We start from the raw sequence: 7,500 nt of genomic DNA, 5'->3' as shown, positions 1-7,500 counted from the left end.
CCGAAGCTCGCCACACTTAACAAAAGGTCAGAGTTAGTTAGCAGCTGCCGGCATGCAAGTAGGCTTTTACTAAAGAACGTGTAATTAAGAACCAAACAATGTGTAATCAAGTGTGATGAAAAATGAATGCGTAAATGCCGCGTTTATGTAAATAGAATCATAAGATCCTGAAGAGTGGGAGCACCATGCTCCTAAGAAACAAGCTTGTCGATCTGCAATGAAAAAGTAGTTCACTCTTCTCTCTCTCTCTCTCTCTCTCTCTCTCTCTCTCTATATATATATATATATATATATATATAGATATATATAGATACGTAGACTTGAACTAGGTCAAAAACATTTATTTGCTACTCCGAGTTTCATGCTTCTCACGAAGCAATCATCAGGCAACTGCCAAAAAGAAGGAATACATGGTGTTTTACAGTGATTTTGAAAAAAAAAAAACGGTAGAAATTCACTATAGGCTGGGGTACATAGCGACGGATAAACAATAAAAACTGTTTCCAATGAGCTGCTAAAAATAAGCCTTAAATAATTACGCTATTAAGAAGGAATTTCTTTGCATGTCTGCAACTTGTTACAAGCTCATTTCTGTTGTTAAGGGTCGCCAAATCTGGTCTACAAATTATATAGTGTTTCTCCCACAGACATAAATTACACTTCTTCATTACATTTGAATAGGATCTCGCATGCCTAACAATCCGCCATTTAATGTGATAGTCGACTTTCTTGTCTTCCAAACCCCATACACATTTACTAAGTTCAGTGGAATTTCTGTAGCGTTCATTTCTAAAGGAACATGTGTGGTTTCTATAACGTGATTTGAATGATGTGTCGCAAAGACCGATGTAGGTTTGCTTTGACTGAGATGTTGTGACCTCTGCTTGGTAGATGATATTCCGCACGTTGCACTTTCCGTCTAGAGGGCAGGATCTTTTGTCACGGCAGTTGCAAGTGTTGATAGTTTGAGCGGGTGGATTTGATGACTTGTTAATGACGGCTTTATTTTGGTTGGAGATAATTGTTTTTACATTGCTTATGCAGCTATAACTAATTTTGAGAGTGTTCCGGTTGAAAATTCTGTGCAAAGGGTGTGATTTTGAGAAGTGCCTGCCGATTAAGGTGAGGAAACACTTTCCAACTTTTGTTTTGACGTTTTGGCTGTATGGAGGATTGAACCAGGTGATGTTTCTAGGCCTATTCTTGCGGCGGTGTTTGGTTTCTGGAGTTGTTTTTCTGTAGGTTAGATTATATATGTAGCCGCTCTTGTTGAGTGCCTCTTGGTGGGTTTCTTTCGCTTTATCAAATGATTCTTTGTCGGAAGAAATTTCTGAGAGGCGCTTGTTTATGGATTCCGGTATGTTCTTTAGGATGGATGGGAAGGGGGGGGGGGGGGGGGTGATTAGATTTCTTGTGAAATTGTGGGATGTTTCCTTCTTTTGTGTAGGGATAGTGCTTTCCAGATTGGAGGTCAAGGGTGACGTCTAAGAAATTTACTTTAGTGGTGTTTGCTTTCCTTGGTTGATGTTTCAGCTTGCCCGGATAGAAGTAGTGTGCTTTCCAACGTAATCGCCGCAGAAAATGTTCAGTTTTTTCGATTAGTCGTTTCATGTATTCATTTCTTGGTGGCAGTGGAATGTTCTTGGTTGAGTAATTCAAGTGAGAAGCATGAAACTCGGAGTAGCAAATAAATGTTTTTGACCTAGTTCAAGTCTACGTATCTATTCAAAGCTCTGGTAAACCCACTGAGCACTTTTAGCTGATGATCAATTTATCACGTCATTTCATTATATATATATATATATATATAACTGTTAGTGAGTCTCTCAGGCCAACAAAGGCTTCACCACGTCAGGAGGATCTGCAAGATTCCTAGTCCAAACCTCACGACATGAACGACTGTAGTAAGTAAAAAGGAAGCGAGGACGGACAACTTCTGACGCAAAAAAGTTTAAAAATTAAAAATTTACTAAAACGTTTCGGTCAAAGACCTTCTTCAGTTTTCAGCACAAGAAGATATATATATATATATATATATATATATATATATATATATATATATATAGATATACATATACAGAGAGAGAGAGAGAGAATATTACATGGCCGCGCGGGGATACGAATTTTATCTTTCAGTGTTGCAAGTATCTCTCACTCGTTCACTTCGCTCACTCGTGAGAGATACTTTCAGCACGAGAAGATAAAATTCGTATCCCCAAGCGGTCATGTAATGTTCTGTTTATTATATAGATATTGATGAAACGTCTAGATTTAAAACAACTTGTTTTATTCATTTTTGAGATGATGAAAAAGGGGTCACCAACCGCTAAAACACGCATATTGTGTAACATGAAACAAGATATGAAAGTTATGAAAAACAAATCATGATAATGTCAAATTTTGCAATAAAAATGTTAATGTAGTAGAGAAGAATTATATTAAAGCACAAAAGTATCTTACAATGAAGAGAAAGCTCGCATTTTATTGGCTATTCGTGTTGGTGACATGACAACACCTATATCCTCACATGTGAAAGATAAAAATGATATGTTCACTGCACGTGGTGAAGATATGATTTTTTAGTACAAGGAGAAATCCTGGTATTTCATCAATATCTATATAAGAAGAAATGATCATAACCAACTCGGCGCTACGCGCCTCGTTGGTTATATATATCATTTCATATCCAGCGCGCTCTCGTAGAATAATTGTTAAATATATGTGAAATGGTTTCAGTCGATCTTCAGAGAGTGCTCGACAATTCTGGGGAAAATTGGAGCAATATGATTAGATAAAAAGCTTGGATCAAACCATCGCTTTACTTCCTACTGATCTGTCTCGTGGGGGCCGTTGTTTTACCCCCACTCGTCAGGGAAGGACTTTACGAATGGATTACAGCATCTAATTACAAGTGATTACAACAGCTAGGCAGTGTTTTGATATTTTACTGCAATATTACCGTAATTCTTAGCGCCAAAGGTAATAAATAAAGGTATTATTATTACACTGGTGGGTACGCAGTTATTCAAGTCAAGCATCGGAGGGACGTAAACTTAAAGCTGAGTGTTTATTTTTAATTTGCTTAGAGTTGCTTTTTTCTCTGTATTTCAATTTTGGGCATAGCTTTAGAAGCTCTGATAAGGTTACATGATGCCTGGAGGACCTATGTCTAGAACAGAAACGAAAGGAGAGCAAAAGGGAACGACAACGACAAAACAATACCAGTAATAGCTCATACTTGTTGGAAGAAGTTACTCCACAAATTCTTTCCTTGGGCACTAAACCGTTTGTTATTTTAAAGGATGCGTTATTTAAAGTGGATGCGTACATTTTTAAAAGGTGGTTTAATCGGTTCTTTCTTTGTTCAGGAATGAAAATCGAATTTTTATTGTCAACTGGAATTAAATAACAATTATCTGTACTCTTTTGGACATAAAGAAAAAGGTGATTTGTTTGTTTTGCTCTCAAATGCGATTGAACAAGTGCTTTTTTAATCCGTTTGCCCAACTGGTTTTCGTTGTGCCTCGACAGTGACAAGAAAAGTTTGCCCTTATGTTATAAACACGTATTCGCAATGAGTTCTCGTAAAATTAAGAGCGAATCTCACTAGCTTGTGTTTTCAGAAGTTTTTTTAAAGCACCTAACCGTTATTTAAGTGTTGAAGCGGATCGTGTTTGAAGTTTGTCCTTTCTTGGTTGCATTGCCGTATTTTGCAGATTCTTGTCAGTCCAAGCCAGGCTGGCGTGTTTGAATGAAATACATCAAAATGTGAATGATCTTGTTTTCAGAGATAAAGTGGAATAAAGTACATCATAATAAACTCTTCTTTGACCTTGAACTGACAAAGTTGTTTTTATGGCTTCTAGTTTTAGCGTGATTGCTATTCGCTGGCTATTGACAGTTGAATCTGAAATGGCTTTTTTCCTTTTCCATTCGCTCGCTGAGGGTGTGCTTGTTTTCTTTAAAACTCATGTGGTTCAAGAAAAATTCATTGCAAAACTAGTGAATTGCAAAGTAAATTTCACTGGAAAAACCGATGTCGCACTCATTGCTTTGTGATTCGTGCGATATCGGTTTTTAGCGTAAAATTTACCATGGAATACACTAGTTAGGCATTGAATTTTTCTATAGAAGAAAGCAAAGAAAATAATTGAATTATTAAAGCAGCAACCGGAAACATCAAAACGCGGACAATTCGAAACCTTTTATTTTCACAAACCCTACAGGCAGTAAGAATAAACCAGACAGCTCCACTTTTAGGTTTGGCTAAATCTACATATTAAATTCATTGACAATAAAAATTAGCCAATGAGCGCGCGAGAATTTTGCAGTCATTGTAAAAACCCAGCTGAACTCGATCTCTTAACTTGAGCCCGCGATGTGGTCAGTGGATACCTTGTTTTGACAAGTGTCAATTGACGATAACATGGATGTCCAATCTCAAAGATGGACGCTGTAAACTTGCTGGAGTATGGTACGGTCAGACAGTGACCAAAACCAAATATGGGTTACCATATTTTCTCTGGTTAAAATATAAATGCTATGGTGTCCTAATGTGGTATAAATGCAATAGTAAAATGAATAGATTTATGTATCGTTCCGAAATGTTGATAAAAATGTAAAAGAATTTCTAGAATCTTGGCGTGGTATTGTTACAGTTCCCGCCTCAATTTCATAGCATTTCACTGCTAAACCTCCATTAAAACATTCATTGTACATATTTCAATCTATTTATTCTTACTTTTACATGTATACCACACTGGGACACCGTTACATTAACATTTTTAGCTGAAGAAGGTTATAGTAGCAACCAAAACGTCTTAAATTTTTACTTTTCAAAGCCGCTGTCAACTCTTCTGAAATGGATTTTTTTAAGTAACACTTTCATCCATTGCTATTATGCATGCAAAGATGCAAACGTTTTTAAGTTCGGATTTCAGAGTAGCCTAGGAGCTAATATCTCCGAGCAAATGACAGACAACAGAACACAACAACAACTACAACTTTAAGTGCAGCTGAAAAGTTGAACAAGAGACAAATTCAACCGGTGGCCAGAGCGGGTCTTGCATCCGGGATATCCGGATTTCAAGACAAGCGTCATAACCACTGGGCGTGCTGCCTCTTCAATTTATGCATTTCATCGCACAACATTCACAAATTCAACAAATAGATAAAATGTTTAGAGTCACTTGGCATTTTGAAATGCAAGTTACCCCACCTCAATGAACAAAGGATCCTTTCCGCTACCTTATAATGCAAGGGGCAATGACCAAAAATGGACTAAGGCTTGGCGTACCTTCTGCCTCCGAAGATTTGTCCATTCCCTGCTCCTCGTTCTGCAAGGAAAAGAAATTTCTATCTTTCAGGACACGCCTATGACATCAGGTTTGTTGCCGGTAAACTAATAAATCCCTTCATTTTATCCTTCACAAGGAAGATAACTATTAATAAAAGATATCTGCCACATATGAAAAGTGCTGTAACCACAAAAATTGCATGATATGCACAGAAAAATGATCATTCATCGTTATTTGTCCTCAACTCTCATTTGAGGTCTGTTTCCGCTCATTCTTAGCAGCAATAGAACAAGAAAAATATAAAAATAACTGTAATTTTAATAATTATAAAAACGGAACGTGCAACAGCTTTGAATCGAGCTACTTTACCAGCTACGAAAGTTGTTGCATTTATAGCGCTGACGACTTTGCTCATATTTTTCAGTATGATTTCAAGCGCGTAACACATTATATGGGTAAATAAAGGATTGATTGATTGATTGATTGGTTGGTTGGTTTGTTGGAAAAACTGGTCCCAATTATTGATCATGTCAACATTTCTAATTACACTTCGTCTTTGGGTTTGAGAGACTGCATTTACCTGAGAATGTTGAAGTTCAAACCACTTCTCTAGTCCTGGAACTGTTAACGTTTCATCCGAAAAATTCTCAACGCAACTGACCACCTCTCCACAAGGTAGTACCTTGAGAAGATGAAGGGAATCGTCTTGGCCAAATCTCTGAGACCTATGTTGGGAAAACATGCGACCACTTTGCGGGCAATGCGTACATGCCACACTTAACTCATACCGAAGATTACTTAGCCCAGGAACGTCATGTGAGAGGCCATTTAAGGTTCTCTCAATGAAAGTGCGAACTTCGACGGCCATTTTATTTGAAGCATTGCTCGATGATGGTTCGAGTGGACACTGACGCCTCTTTAGAACAACCTTAATGAAACGTTTTCTGCAAATCAGGGCGAGTATAATCTGCTTTCCAAGTAAAAACCTGGCTCCATTATTAAATAGTTTAGGAGTTTCCTTGAACCCACTTTCGGAGCACCAACTGATGCATCTTGACACAAACTGTGGAAACAGCCCATGCGGTACAAAACCACCGAGAAAATGCATAAAGAGTGGACATGGGTCGCGTTCAGACGGCTTGATCTCGCAAAGCTCTGATGGTGATGATGTTAACTGTGTTGGTACGAAGTAGATTGGCTCTTCTTTGTTTTCTGAAGTCGGCATCCCTGAGGAAAATTTGGCGATTAAAGCATACAGCTCCATCATTTCGAGGATATCCTGTTTTCGGAGGCCTTTCTCAATAAAATCGGAAAAAACATGATCGACAAGAGCTGTCTTTAGAATGCCACTATCTTGGAGTTCTTTCCAGTAATTCCGGTACAAAGGATCCTAAGTATGAGGGAAACGTCAATTATTATGAGGATGGGTCATTAAAAGAAAAAGAACATGCACAAGTTTGTCCCTTTGGCAGAAAGGAAGGAGTACAACATAAGAAGCAAAATATCATGCTTGCTTCTGTACAATATTCTTATTAAACGCTAGCGTTTAAGAAAACTTAAGACATGATTCTCCACTGGACCAGAGGATCTTCTTCTCAACCTAGAATACAACATACGTGACCAAACGATTGACAATAAAGTAGACAGAACACTGCAAATGCCACACGAAACTTAAGCTTTAAAATGCCTATCACCTCAACACACTTTTCCACTTTACTTATTCCCCGAAATCAACCCAAATACATCGTGCTGTTTTCAGAATCCTTTGATTGAAATTTCACTTATTTATTGGTTTTGAAAGACGGGAAAAGTGGTCATACTTTGATCAATAACAGAACATTAAAAGGAAATGGGTTCGATAACAGATAAGGTCGCAGACTGCTTTGCATTGAGATAGTTCCTTGAAAACAGCGATGCAAATTAATTTGTGACGTCAATCCGTTCCCATTCATTGCTTGGTTATGGATCAAAGTGTGACCACTTTTCCCGTCTTTCAAAGCCAACAAAAAAAGCAAAATTTCAGTTGTAAAGGTTCTAAAAACAACATGATGTATTTGGGACGATTTCAGAGAAAAAAGACATGCACTTTAACAGGGAAGACAACTTTGAGCAACCGGATGCTTCTTTGGCAACCGTGACCCCAGAAGACTGATTGAAATCCAATATTCTTCGACAACTACGGGAAAAGTATGGCAAAACTGCA

This window comes from Montipora capricornis, chromosome 6 (genome assembly GCF_036669925.1).
Source record: "Montipora capricornis isolate CH-2021 chromosome 6, ASM3666992v2, whole genome shotgun sequence".
NCBI lineage: Eukaryota > Metazoa > Cnidaria > Anthozoa > Scleractinia > Acroporidae > Montipora > Montipora capricornis.
This window is presented reverse-complemented; position numbering follows the sequence as displayed.